Source organism: Pleurodeles waltl, chromosome 2_2 (genome assembly GCF_031143425.1).
Source record: "Pleurodeles waltl isolate 20211129_DDA chromosome 2_2, aPleWal1.hap1.20221129, whole genome shotgun sequence".
Lineage (NCBI taxonomy): Eukaryota > Metazoa > Chordata > Amphibia > Caudata > Salamandridae > Pleurodeles > Pleurodeles waltl.
In genome coordinates, this window is record NC_090439.1 from 320,616,624 (window position 1) to 320,632,210 (window position 15,587).

The window sequence follows — 15,587 nt, forward strand, 5'->3', positions numbered from 1 at the left end:
GGCGTTTCATCTGTGTTTGAGCACGCACCTGAATTGGTGCCTAAGCAACACTGACATGCGCGCCGCATGGGAGTTATTTATAGCAAGCGTCTGTATGGTTGTCAAGGCAATGCTGGTGTGTGCTCTGCACTGAAGACACCTTATCTAGGTTTCATCAACCTGTCAAAGCAATGGAGATAAAATACAAGAATTAAAAAACTGTTGTTTTCATCGTATTACATCTACAGGGAACAGGTCATACTCCAAATTATTATTGTTTAACATAAGTGCCTGAGTGTTTTTATTGTCATTATGGCGCAACAGAATTTTAGCATAAGCCTTCCGCATGCATTTTGGGCCTCAGGGACAGAACCTTCAATGAAATGGACAGAATGGAAGTATTATTTTACAAATTATATTGAGGCCATTGATGAAGAGGGAAAAATGTCAGCAGAGCAAAAAAAAAAAGAATTCTCTTGCATTCGTTGGGACCTGTTGGGTTAAAGACATACAGTAGAATGCAAAAGATTTTAACATGTGGAGACGGAAATGTTTTTTCAGCAGCTTTGTAAGACCTTGACAAGTGTTTTGCACCAAAAGTGTGTATTGGCATTACAGGATTTATATTTTTCCAATGTAAACAGAATAAAGGGGAAAATGTTGATGACTACAGTATGTAGCGGAATATAAGAAGTTAGCCATTGACTGTAAATTTGGTGTATTACATGATGATCTCATCAGATATTAATTGGTCAAGCAAACCCACAATCAGCCTATACAGGAGCGACTGTGGATAAATGTCGACGCTACTCTAGAGGATGTTCTAGCTATTATTCGTAAAGCTGAGATTTCTGGGAAATGTGCGACTGAATTGAAACAACCAGATAAAGAGGAGTGAAGTGTTTTCAAAGTAAACAATCAGAAGCTCGATAAAACACCTATGTCTAATTACAAAGAGAAAGTAGGACCCAAAGATAAAAGATGTTATTGTTGTGGTAATAAAGACCATTTGGCGTTTTCAAAATCTTGTCCTGCTTTGAAACAAAAATGTAATAACTACGGCATGTTAGGTAATTTTGGGAAGGTATGCCAAAAGAAAAGAAGTAGTGTGAAATGTGTGTCTGAAGATAAGGGCTGCAGGAATAGTGATTCAGGTGATGACAGTGAAAATATGAATGTCATTAAAAACTTACAGGGCAAATTTATATTGAATATTAATGAAAGTAACATGCTGAAAAAAACAGCGTGCGAAATGAAGATTGGTGATTTACATATGAAAATTCATGCTGACTCAGGGTCACCATTTACCATAGTTAATAAAAGTGTATGGGAGAGTAAATTTGTACCAAAGATAGGAGAGTATTTATTACCTCCTGATATCGAACCCGAAAGTTATACTAGTGAAAAAATCAACATTTTAGTTTACAGGTGGCTGATTTTTCAATTCCGCTGCAGAAGTAATAGAAGCAAACTATACATGGCAGAAAGAGGACCCTCAGTTTTGGGTTGGCAAGATCAAGGGATGTTACTTATGATGTTGGACCCGAATAGCAAGGATAAGGTACTCATAGCGGATGTTGGAATTTCTATGGAAGTGGAACTGGAAAATACAATTCCGAGAGTCTTTTGTAAACAGCTTGGAAAACTAAAGGGGTTTGAGCATGAAATTGTTCTGAAAAAAAAACACACAACCTAAAATGCACAAATTAAGACCAGTACCTATAGTGGTCAGAGAAGAGGTGTCAGATGAATTGGAGAAATTGGTTCAAATGGATGTTATTGAGCCCATTGAGAGTTTGGAGTGGATCTCACCGGTCGTAGCACTACGCAGTAATGGAAATATCTGTCTTTGTGTGGATTTGCGTCATCTTAACAATAACATTGTCATAGACCAATTTCCATTACCAAAAATCACAGAAATGGTGTAATGTTTAAAAGGTGGTACTTGGTTTTCTAGTATTGATTTATCTGCAGCATATCACCAAATTCTCTTGTCACCACAATCACGGAAATTAACGGCTTTTATAGTCCATATGGGTTGTTTCCAGTTCAAAAGGATGCCCTTTGGTTTGGCATCGGCCGCAGACATTTTCCAAAATTTGATTCATAAACTGTTTGGGAAGGAAAGGTGTGTAATGTTTTTTCAAGATGACATTCTACTATTTAGGAACAATAGAGAGTGTCACGATGGAAGAGTGCAACATGTGTTAAGTGTTTTGGAAAACAAAGGATTGACTGTTGAAATGAGCAAATGTAAGTTTGCAGAGAGAAGTGTGACATATTTGGGACACATTATCAGTTTGGAGGGGGTGATGCCTAAACCCTCCTTAGTGAGTTCAGTCAGAGAAATGTCACCACCATCTAATAAGGATGATATGAGATCATTTTTAGGCATGGCGGAATTTTGTGCAAAATTAATTCAAAATTTTACAGAAAAGGTGTGTAACATAAGGCAACTCCTTAAAAAAATGTAGAGTTCGAATGGGACTCAAAGTGTGATATGGAATTTAGGAATATCAAAGAGAGTCTGTATAAAGTCTCTAATCTGAGTAGTTTTGATCCTCAACTTCAGTGTTACTTAACTATGGATGCAAGTGATAAAGGACTGGGTGCAGTATTATTACAAAGGGACGATAGTGGCAAACAGAATATTGTTCTGTTTGCATCTAGATCCTTGACATCAGCAGAGGAGAAATACTCTTCCTAGAGAGGGAGGCACTTGCATGTGTATGGGGGTTAGAACATTTTTGTTCTTTTGTGTGGGGAAGAAGTGTTAACATCCAATGTGATCATAAACCGTTGATGGAGCTATTGTCTTCTGAGGGTAGTGTTGTAGCGCCGGCTAGGATTGCAAGGATTTCTATGAAAACGAAAGACTATATTTACAGAATTGAGTATGTACTGTACTTGGGAAGAAGAATGTGATAACTGATTTTTTATCTAAAATGCTGTGCCCATTAGAGGAATGTAAGGAAGATCCCTGGGATGATTTTAAGGTTGCATTTGTTTTTGGTTCAGGAAAACTGGCTTTGAGTAAGGAAAGAGAAAAGAGTAAGGGAAAAAAAAAAAAAATGGAAGATGTTGATTTACAAATGGTTCTAAAGTATATGTTGGAAGGGTGGCCCCATAAGGGTGTTTTATCAGAAAGGTGTAGACATTTTTGGGAGATTAGATCTGAGTTATCTATTGAGAATGATTTGATTTTAAGGGGCAATAGGTTTGTTCCTCCCAGCGCGTTGCGAGAAAGCATTATAAAATTGTGCCATGAAGGTCACTTTGGTATAGTAAGAACTAAAACCATTGTCAAGGAATATTTATGGTGGCCAGGAGTTGACAAGACTGTGGAGGAATTTGGGTGGAATTGTAAGACTTTACATACCTTAAGGCCACCTATGAATCAGAAGTTGGTTCCTGAGGTACCTTGGGAACGGGTAGCTGTAGACTTAATGGGACCTATTGGAGAATAGCAGGAGTACTTAGTTGTTATCATGGATCTTTTCTCAAAGTGGTTGGTGGTTAGAATTATTACAAAAGCTGATACTGTGTCTGTATTAGAATGTTTGGACCAAACATTTTGTTCTGAAGGGATTCCGGCTTTGCTTTCAAGCGACAGCGGGGTACAGTTTGTTTCAAACAGTGCTAAAATATATTTTTTAAGAATTGGTCTTTTGCACAAAACGACCTCGCTGTACAATTCAAGTGGTAATGGCAGTGGTGAGAGGTTTAACAGAGTGTTAAAGGGTGTTATCCAAGCAGCAAGGAGGACACAATGCAATTGGCATGTTGCGGTATGGAAAGCTGTTTGGGCATATAGAGTAACAGAGAATGAGGCCACTGGTATCAGTCAATTTGTTGCCTTGAGAGGTAGGAAACCTAGATGTAAATTTATTCATGCATGGTTCTGCAAAGTGGAGTGGATTTTTGGTTTTGAGCAGTGTACAAAGAAGATTGGAAAAATCACAAGAGAGAAGAAAATTATATTATGATAAAGCACATAGTGCCTGATTACAACTTTGGAGGAGGGTGTTAATCCGTTCCAAGTGCGACGGATATACCACCTGCCATATTATGAGTCCATTATATCCTGTGGAACTCATAATACGGTGGGCAGGATATCCGTCACATTTGGGACGGATTAACAATCTCCTCCAAAGTTGTAATCAGGCGCATAGAGTGAAATCGACTCAGATTGAAGTAGGAGACTGGGTGAGAGTGAAAAAACCTTTCAAAGTGGTGACGGGGGATAGTCAGTACTTTGAAGCACAACGAGTGGAGGACGTATTACATAATGCAGTAAGTTTGCGAAGTGGGAAAATATGGAATTTGAAACGTATTGCTTTGTGTCCGAGAGCATGGGGGGGAGAAAGATAATGACAGAGCTTGTGGTTCCATATGGATGGACGATGATAAGGCAAGTGAGCCATGCACACCAGTTGTAGCAGACAATATTTGTGGCATGTATGGAGGTTCTTATAATGAAGCAGGAAGTAGTGATGTGTGGAACAACCAGATGAACAAGGGATAAATGGAGCAAGTGAACAAGTTCAGGGGGAACAGGAGTCATAAGAGTTGGAACAGGACCAGATTGTGGACACCAATAAGAGCAAAAGAGAACTACTGGGGTGATTGAAGGATTTTGTGTTAGATTGATTGTTTAGTTGTTAATATGATTTTTATTTATTGTAATTTTATTTTGTTTGTTTTAATCTTAGTTTTTAGTTGTTTAAATTATTAAAGAGGGTGTGTGTGTTGTGTTGCGTCATGGCAATTGCCATGACATTAGAATGGTGTGGGGTTAAGGATCCAGGGTGCTTATGGGAGAGAGATGGAGGTGGTTGATAAAGATGGTTGGGGAATGGCCTGTTCTTATGTAACCTGCATGACAATAAAGGATTGAATTACAAGGTTGAGTTCAGCTGCAATCTATTCCAAGAACAATTGTGCACAACAGAGTGGTCACTTATGCTTGAAAGGACTGTGCTTGCCATCACACAATGCAGTCTCCGACTTCCTGGTGTGTGTCTGGGGCCAGACATGGGTAAGGCAGGATCTTGTCAACACAAGAGACTTTCCTTTGAAATTTGCCTACTTCAAATGCAGAACTGGGTATAAGTAGTGGACCCAAAACTCCAGACTTTAAGAACCCTTCTGGATCAAGAGGAACCTCTGTGAAAGGAGAAGAGCTGAAGAGCTGGAGGAGGAGTACTGCCCCTTTGCTGTATGTGCTTAGCTAGGTTGGCCTGCAGTTGCTGCTTCTGCCTTAAAGAGGGCAAAGACTGGACTTTGATGGGTATCCTGTGAAGTTTCTCCAAGGGCTCGGAGTAGGGCTTGTCTTCTGTTGGAAGTCTCAGGGATTTCAAAGTCTTCAGCTTCATCTGCCTACAGCACTGAGAACTGTGTGTTTTGTGCTGCAACAGAAGAAAAACCACTGCAATGCCATCAACGATGCCACAGCCTGCACGTGACCTGACCTGACCACACCACACGGAGCTGTGCCTCACGTCGCACTGCAACCCTTGTCTCACTGACACCACCACCTGATGCAGCCACAGAGCCGCTGCTTGCACCGTGACCGATGGACCTGCACTCCACATCGCATTGCTTGCACCGTAGCCGCAGCATCCCCGACAATGATGTACCACGCTTACACTGACGCCGCTGCCTGCAAAGGTAGACAAAGCACTGCCCCATCCCACACTGCAGCCCTGGTCTACCTACGCCAGTGCCATCAACTCCAGTGTCGTCATCAGACGGCCCTGTCTGCACTGTGACCCGTCTGTGCCGCGCCACCGCTTTGGGCCTACCGATGACCGTGCTTCGGCATTGACGGAGCCGCTGCCTGCACCGTGACCTGGAGACACCGCACATTGCACCGCCCCACTTCACACCACAGCCCTGGGCTCACCAACACCGGAGGATGCCGTCACCGAGCCGTTGCTTGCACCGTGACCTGTGGGCACCGCACGTCGCATCGTCTCGCTTAGCACCACAGCGCCAAAGCCATCCACTCCAGCGCTCCTGACTTCGTCATCAGCCCGGAGTTTGATCTGCAATGTGTGTGACTTCAAGGGCCCGATGACCCCCGTACCGACCTCCAGAGCTGATGCCAGCAATGCTGTGCTCTGGGTCTCATTGCGAGGATCACAACGCCCTTCATTTCCAAAGGACTGTTTGCTAGTCTCCCCAACACCGTAGCTGGCCCGCACCACTGCGGCTGGTCTGAACTGTTGGATTCATTGTTCAATACACCGTGATGGCCCCAGACGGAGCTATTCACTTCAAGAAACTGTGGGGCATATTTATACTCCGTTTGCGCCGAATTAGCGTCGTTTTTTTCGACGCAAATTCGGCGCAAAACTAACGCCATATTTATACTTTGGCGCTAGACGCGTCTAGCGCCAAAGTATGAGTAAAGAGCGTCATTTTTTTGCGTGAACGCCTTCCTTGCGTTAATGAGATGCAAGGTAGGCGTTCCCGTCCCAAAAAATGACTGCGACGCAAATGCGTCGTATTTATACTCCCGGGCAAAAATCACGCCCGGGAGTTGGCGGGGCAGAAAACCCCGCATTTGCGCCACTTTTTAACGCCTGGGTCAGGGCAGGCGTTAAGGGACCTGTGGGCTCAAAATGAGCCCACAGCTGCCCTCCCATGCCCCCAGGGACCCCCCCTGCCACCCTTGCCCACCCCAGGAGGACACCCAAGGATGGAGGGACCCACCCCAGGGACATTCAGGTAAGTTCAGGTAAGTATAAATATTTTTTTTTTATATTTTTTTTTGTGGCATAGGGGGGCCTGATTTGTGCCCCCCTACATGCCTCAATGCCCAATGACCATGCCCAGGGGACATAAGTCCCCTGGGCATGGCCATTGGGCAAGGGGGCATGACTCCTGTCTTTACTAAGACAGGAGTCATGTAAATGGCGTCTGGGCGTCGTTTAAAATGGCGCAAATCGGGTTAAGACGATTTTTTAGCGTCAACCTGACTTGCGCCATTTTTAAGACGCCCTAACGCCATTTTTCCCTACGCCGGCGCTGCCTGGTGTACGTGGTTTTTTTCCACGCACACCAGGCAGCGCCGGTCTGCTTGCGCCGGCTAACGCCATTCAATAAATACGGCGCCCGCATGGTGCTTCAGAATGGCGTTAGCCGGCGCAACATTTTTTGACGCTAAACTGCGTTAGCGCAGTTTAGCGTCAAAAAGTATAAATACGGGCCTGTATTTTTAAGTAAGTCTTGCAAAATTCATATCTTTATTGCTGTATGTTGGATTTCTCTTGTTTTGGTCACGTTGTACACAGGTAAATATTGTCTCTTTTTCTAAAACTAGTGTAGTGTCAGTGTGTAGTCTTTTCACTGTATTACTGTGTGTTATGTGCAAATGCTTTACACATTGCTTCTGAGATAAGCCTGACTGCTTGTGCCAAGCTACCAAGGGAGTGAGCATGGGTTATCTGAGCTTGGTATCTCCCTTTTCCTGACTAGAGTGAGGGTCCCTACTTGGACAGGGTGCAAACCGACTGCCAACTAGAGATCCCATTTCTAATACCATGTCAAAGGACTTCTATAAAGTAATAAATAACACATGGAACAAAGAGGATATAGCTCTCTCTTGCACAGAACAACCCGCCAGAGAAATAGAAACAAAAATGATAATGCTCCCCTTGGCTCGACTGGCCACGGAGGGAGTGGCAGAAATATGGTAAGTAACATAACCATTAACACGGCATATTGTCCACCAAAGGCAAGTCAAAAAAACGCTTTTTCTATGGAAACATGGTTCAAACTATAACTGTCTGAGGTTTTTTTTGTTTTAATGTAAAGTGAGATCTTATTATCATACTAACCTATACCATAATTTAAAAGTTTTGGTTTTCAATGAATTAGTGGGTTTATTAACGTAAACTAAAAAGTTATTTGTATAGTTAGTTTTAATGTCAATATTATCTTCAGAGTTTCTAGGGAATTTTCAGTACTGCGCTTTAATTTTCTCACTTAATGGCTGTTACTAATTTTTATATTTTAAAAAAATGTCCAAACATCCTGCAGTACTGCTGGGGGTCACCACGACCCAATAGGAGGTCCCTCGAGAGTTCAATGTGGGTTTTGCTTCATGCTCTGAGTTACACTGGAGTACTGCAGAATCCATGAAAACGTTTTAAAAGTAGGGTTTGGAATGAAAGACTAATTTCTATTTACGTATAAACCCGGAGCATGTTTCATAGGCACAATTCATAAGGATGCCTCCTGCGTAAGGTGACATCTCCTTGTTTTTGTAAGTCATGGGGCCTGAATTTGGTACCGCAGAATGTGACATGCTGAAATGATTGGTTGAAATTGCTTTCTTCCATCATTTACAGGAAGTTTCACCCTCATTTGGCAATAGCACTCACATGTGAACATATGTTTGCTGAGCCCTCCTTCTTTTGGGAATGTTTCCAAATTTGGTTTTTTTTCTGAAACAGAAAACTGCATCTGTTCAGGACAGACCTGAAGAGATGGGACAAGAATAGGAAAGACTGCTGGGACACCAAAGGAGTCAGTTGTGAGGGAACTCTTTTCGATACCACCAGGGGAAGTAGAAAGTTTTGGCAAAGAATGTCACATTAAATCTTTGCCAGACGCAGCTTACAGAGGGGCTGCTCATTAGTATCTGTTCATGGCATTGGTGATGATTAAGCAAGAGGGTGATGCATCCCATGCACTTTGTTTGTGCAGAAGGCCAATGCGAACTGGAGGAGGAACAGGTATCTACATCTAGCACTGGACCATCTGTTGGACGTGTGGACAGTGTCCCTTCCGTAGTACTGGAGTGACAAAGAGACATGATACCTGAATACCAACACATGGCTACCTATTGCAGCTGGTGTGCGAAGGCGGGTACTGTGGGGAATCACAATAGATCTGCAAGCAATAAATTGGTGATTGCCACTAGAAGAGGTACATTTCTTTCGTGCAGTGTCCAAGTTCAGATACCCATATTTTTTTGAGTAGTAGCCCAAACATTTTGAAAAATAAAAAATATATATATATAAATTATTATTTTTTAAATCTCCAAAAAGGTTATTTTAGAACCACCTTTCTTGGTTTAAAGATAAAAAATTAAAGTTGTTTGTCATGCTTATGTTAGTATGCCACTATATTCTGGTATAGCAGTCTGTTTGTAATACTAAACGGCAAGTCTCTTGCAAACCTGACACAAAATTGAAGTTGGTATTTATAAACCAACACAAATCACATTTGGTGTTGGTTTGTAACCAGAAGTAATGCAAAGCAGTGTAATGTGCTGCCTCGTGTCATTTTGAATAAAGGGAGTGTACCTGGGGTGGTGAATAGGCATTCTTATGCACCTCCACCAACTCATGGATTTTGAAGCAGATCCTTACCTACAAAGAATTATAGACATGGAATTGCACCAAAGTCCTAGGCCTCCCTGAGGCTGGTGTTTTGAGAAGGCTTTTTATGTTTTAATATCTTTTAGTATGTGGTAAATAACCAATTTTTACAGGTATTTAACCAGCGCCGGAAGACCAAATTAACATTTTTCAATAGACCCATTATACCACTCCTGTGGCTTGAGAGTCTGGAGGGGAGTGGATTCTATGTGAACAGTTCGGCATAGGGCAGAGGCTGTGTGTGAGTTCTTGGAGTTTGGCCACCTAATGGAGCTTGAATGTCTGGAGGCAGTGGGTTCTCCATGTAGACGTGTGTATGAAGCTAAGGCTATGTGCTGTGAAGACTTCTGTGTAAAGTGAAGGCTGTGCATTTTAGCGGCATGACCACCTGTTCTCATTGCTTATACATGACAAGTTGCCTATCCACAAAGGGTCCACTACAAAGCGAAAGCTGTGCTTAGAAGGGGTTTGGCAACCTGATGAGGTTTGAGTGTCTGAAGGAGTAGCTCTCCATGAATTCTTCTGTACAAAGCAAAGACTGTGCATTGCAGGTGGAGTTTGGCCACCCATGACTCATTGGCTGCACACAAGACGTCCCCTACCTGCACAGGGTCCGGTACAGCATGAAGGCTGTGTGTAGTATGAACTTGGCTAACTAATGGGGCTTAAGTGTCTGGAGGGAGTGGGTGGTCTGTGGAGACTTATGTGCAAAGGACAGGCTTTGTGGAGTAGGGGCTTGGCAGTATGCATCTCATTGATTGAGCATGAGGTGATACCTATCTGCAAAGGGTCCGGTACTGAGACAAGGATGTGAGTAGTATGCTCTTAGCTACATAATGAGGCTTGAGTGTCTGGAGGGAGTGGGCAGTCCATGAAGACCTCTGCACAAAGTGAAGGGTGTGTGTTGTAGCGGCTTAGCCACATGTGTCTCATTGACTACACACGATGTTGCCTATCTGTAAATCTAGTAAAGAGTGAACACTGTGCATAGTAGGAGCTTGGTCACTTAATGGGGCTAGAACGGCTGGAGGGCCCTGGTTCTCCGTCACTTGTGCCCACAGGAGCTTGTTTTTAATTTTTTTATGATATGGTGGCACTCCCGCAGGAACCACTGAAGACTCCCTTGTGCTCCAGAAGAAGCACTCAGGGGCCATGCCAGCTCCTGTGGGTCTGACAGGGCAAAATAAAATTGGGAGTGGAGTGGAAGGGCTGGGGTGGGGAGATTCCTCTAAGACCCATTCATATCTAAAAGGGGGTCAGATAACACTACGTTGCCCCCTCACAGCTTCATGTCTTTTCCCTCTATAATCACTCTCAGGACATGGGGACCAAATCCCTGTGTGCTATAACGGTGGCCCCAACATCTCTGTGTTTCAGCCAGCCTAACAGGTTCTTCGATAGTGAGGGACCAGTGTGGTCCTTTGGTACTGAAAAGGCTGATGGAAACAAAAACTCTCTGCCAATCAAAATGCTCTTTTTTTTTTTATTTGCAGTACCGCCAGAGTCCTACGGGACCAACTGTCAATATATCACTAACTTTTTAACCTTAATTTCTCAAAAATTGCGGAACAGATTTATACCAAATCACAAAAAGATTGCTTTCTGAATAAAGATCTAGCGTTCTGCCAAATTTGGTATAATTCCCCTCAGCTGTTTTTTTTTCGTATACACAAAATTCAAACGAAAAATTGCATCTAGAAAACACATTTTAGGATCCTACTTTTATTGGCCTCCACTTGACAGATTACCCCCAAACCTTTCTACAACATAGCTTACATGTGTAAACATTTTTTGGAAAGTTTTGCGATGATTGATCAAGCAGCTCCACAATTATTAGTGCAACAAAAAATGCCCTTTCTACTGAAAGTCTGACCTAACTATACATACACATAATATGTTTAAGCATTGCGAAATATGGAAATGTTTCGCAGTTGTCTGTAAAATACGGATTTCATCATGTGAGGACTGTCCCCACACCATTTTGCAAAACTTTAATATTGCCTGGGCTAACAGGATTATGTGGTATGGTGGACCAAACTATGTGGCAAAGTTATCTAAATTATGCATAAAAGTGCACATCACACAGCACATTCTCTGTATTATTTTTATCTATTTGTGATAGAAACAAAATGTGTGGTGAAGTCCGATTTTGTGCAAATGATGTGGCAAATTCAGTAAATCGATAGTCATCCTGTAAACACCGCAGTCACAAAATTGCCTAAATTCACTGACCCTCATCATTCAGCATCTGTTGTGCACCTGTTTCAAGAAAATCTGTACCATGCTGAGCAGTTTTCAAAATAAAGACCCCCTGGGTGGGCTGACTGTCTAATCCAATGTACCACATTTGGTGGTTTGGCAGCTGTTGCCTGCTTTCCACTCCTGGCCTAGGAATTCCTACATGCTAGCGCTGGACTCAACTGCAGCCTTTCCGCGAGGACCACCATATTCCCTGTCCACCCATGAGAGGGTGCGGCCTAGCTTCTTTGAGCATGGTGGGCCATGATCCATAAAAAGAACAGCTGAGCCGTGTTCAGCCAGGCAGAGGAGTCTCAGGTGAAGTCCGCTTCTGAGTTTTGAAAGCACTACACCTGCTAAGTATCTCCCTCCCAGTGGGCGCGACGTGTCTGTGCACCTGCCAAACTTCCTCTGATTGGTGGTGAAGTGTTTGAGCGCAGATCTTAAGACTGCGAGTCGAGCAGCAGCTGTAGTACTTAAGGGAAACACAGTCTTCCGGGAAAGGAGCAGCTTAGAAGTTGCTCTGGCACCTGCCTCTCAGGCCTTGGGTTAACATCATTAAACTCCTAGTTAAGCCGGACAACAAAAGACTACATATTATCTATTCTAGAATAGCCCTAACACTACTTTCTCCCAAAACGTTATTTCATCCAAAATCAGTAGGCTGCAGCTTATGGGCAGTGTGAGCTTTTGGCAAAATCCACAGAAGAGGGTCGATGATCGTATAAAGTGTGTTTCCCATCATGTGGTTGTTCTTCATGTCATATATTTTTTAAGTTCAGTTCTACTTGTATGTAGAATAAAGTGTATTTTTTAAGACAAAGAACTCGCTTGATATTTGTTGTTGTTATTGAGCTGTGCAGAGCTTTGAGTGGTTAACCTACGTCACCTTCACTAGACTAATCTGCTCAGCTACAGTAAGGATCAGTTTGTAAAGTTGTTCTGGTTTGAGTTGAAGTACCCGAGGCTCAGTTTTGGACTCAATAGTAAGGTGGTCTAAGGATACCATCTGTAAACTCCCCAGTTGCCAAAAGTAACTCCTAATGCCCCCCTCTCCCTCCCACCCTGTTCCTACACTCACTAAGGAACAATATGCAACTGGGGAAGGAATAGAAGGGAAGAGCCAGATGGAAATCTGTGCAAAATACAATGGGTCTCGAGAAGGGAGATAATTGTTGAACCACAGAAACGGAGAACACGAGAACTAGTGGTGGAGGTAAAGTTAACTAAAATATCTCCCAATAAACGGCAGCAATAAACAACATGAAGAGGCTAAAGTCACGGATCATAAACACTAACAAAATCTTGGGATTTGTGGGATTTGCACAGACGAGGAAAGGAGAGTATGGGATGAACATTAATCCACTATATGCATCCCTTATAAAAACACTAGGAATAGAGAGCGGAAGTCAACCCTCTAGAACAAGGTCTGTGGACCGAGGATCAAGAGTGAAACTAGGTGAGAAGACAAGTGTCAAATGCTGGAGATGGACATTAGTCGAGATGCGTAGTACACACAATATGGGGTATATAATAAAAACAAGATTTTGGGGCAAAATGTGCGAAGCGCTAGACATCAGATAGGGGAGAGCAATGCAGACATTGGCTGAACTAGCAGATACTGGGCTACAATGAGGCTAGAGCGGCTGGAGGGCCCTGGCCATTCTAGCCCCATTGAAGCCCTACAAGGAGGTTCCCATAATGACAAGCCTATTAACGGGTGGTTGGTCGTGGCATTCAGTACGAACATGGGCCAGACGATCGGTGCAGAGCTTAAGGCAACAATCAGAGAATGGAGAATGATGGGAAACATGAGAGGTGAGATGTGGAATGACACACATGTATGCAGAAGTGTGACGAAGGGAGATCACAAAATAGGAATATTAAAGATGGAAGGGCAAATAATGGAGAGAGGTACAACTCTGTTTTTCCAAACTGCAGCAGTTTGAAGGGGGGAGCTGAAGACAGCAAGTGAACTGATGTTCATGTGGAAAATGTATTAAAGTGAGAAACCTACACCAAAAAGTACTCCAATAATTGGTATACAACACATCTTTATAAGTCTAAAGTAAAACATGTGTTAAAAAGAGACTTAAAAAAATACCACCTCGAAATATTTAAAAAGAGTATATTTTTAAACTGGCCTGAGCAGACCTTGTGGAAATATGTGCTGTGTAATTATTGCCACGCTGCCCACAGCTCGCTTATCCTGGATTTTTAAACATGGTCATGGGCTGTACAAAACGCTTACAGCTGCTATGTATCGATAAAATTGCAGGTTTAGGGATTTACATGCTGCGATGTAGAGAAAAATGTCTTATTATTTACTTGACGTGTAATGACGTTTTGGCTTAGTCAGTGGGAGCAGAATTGCAGTGGCTTAAAATGTGAAATCAAACATGCTACGACTGCAGATCCAAAATATTGCTCTCTCCAGCTTTCTACTGCGGGATCCATGATCTCCATGATCCAAACAATCCATTTGAACAGTGTTCAAATTGGTTGTTTGAAACACTGTGTGTTGTTAAAGATGTGTTAGAAACTTCAATATATTTGAAATTTTTCGGAGTTATTACCCTTTGGGATTTTTGGGTATATTTTGTTTGCATCCATATACCTTTTGGGGTGCTTGGGTTGGATATTAGTTTTTAGGTAGGGAACGGAAGTGCGCAGCTGGAATATGGTTATAGTCATGAGGAACCCTGCAGTTGACAGAAGGGGCACCAGTTCAGAATGATTTGTCAATTGGATTTTATCTACTCAATACTCATTTTTCTCTGATAAATGGACCTTTGCTTCTTGCAAGCATATGGAGAAAACCAAGGTTGCTGCCCCTCCTGTTACTCATGCGATTTCCCTCCTGTTTTCAGGGCCCATAAAATGTGAAAGAGGAAGGTGCATTTCGAAGGCCGATCAAGCTCAGTGGGTTTCACTGTGAGTACTGCTCACCATCTCTTGGTACTCTTTCTCCTCTCTGCCAAATGCACAGCCCACTCTCTCAAAAGGCAAAAAAAGCTGGAACGCCACGATCAAAGGGCCACAAGGGGAAACAAGCTGAAGTGGATGTATCTTAGGAACTCATTTAGAAGAGGGCAGTTCCTGCACCCTATTTACAAGCGGGGAACTGCAGGGTCTCTGCCAGTGAAGCCTCACCTATATGGGCATGGTGGTACTACACAAGAAAGCAATGCATTGCGCTGACGTGCAGAAAAACTCATTGTCTCATGGGTCATCATATTATGTTTTTCTAACAAATTCACGCTGTGAGTTTGTTCAGAAACACCAAAAAGAATGCTGGGAAGAGTAAAATAAACACAGAGGGTTCGATTCACAATGGTAAACTTCGACTTTTGGTCTTCGTTTAGACCAAAGGTCTAAGTTTACAACTTTTTGGCATTCACCAAGATAAGTTGCGAGTAGTATCTTTACGTATGTGCCCAGAATGTAATTTCCACACTTGGAGTGGAATCTCCGTACTCAGGGCTGATCTCTGCTCTGAGAGCGGAGATTCAGCCTGATTGTGGACGTAAAGATACTACTCATAACTTACTTTTGTGAAAACTGAAAGGTCGTATACTTACACTTTTGGTCTAAAGTTAGATCAAAAGTATAAGGCCCATATTTATGAAAAGTTGGTGCCACCTTAGCATAATTTGATTTACACTAAAGCTGCGCTAATTTAACTCCACATTTATATTTTGGCGCTAGACCCATCTAAAATATATAGATTAGTGTCATTTTTAGGAAGCGCCAACTCACCTTGCGTCGAATAACGACAATGATATGCAAGGCAGGTGTTCCCTTCCTAAAAATGACGCTACCCTCCAGTGCCATATTTACCTCCCAACGTTAAAACGACGCACACCTAGGAGGCGGACCTAAAGAATGACACTAAGGTCGATTAGCGTAAAATTTTAATGCCTGGCCAGACCAGGCATTAAAAGGATATGAGGCACATTTCCTCAGGGAAACACCATG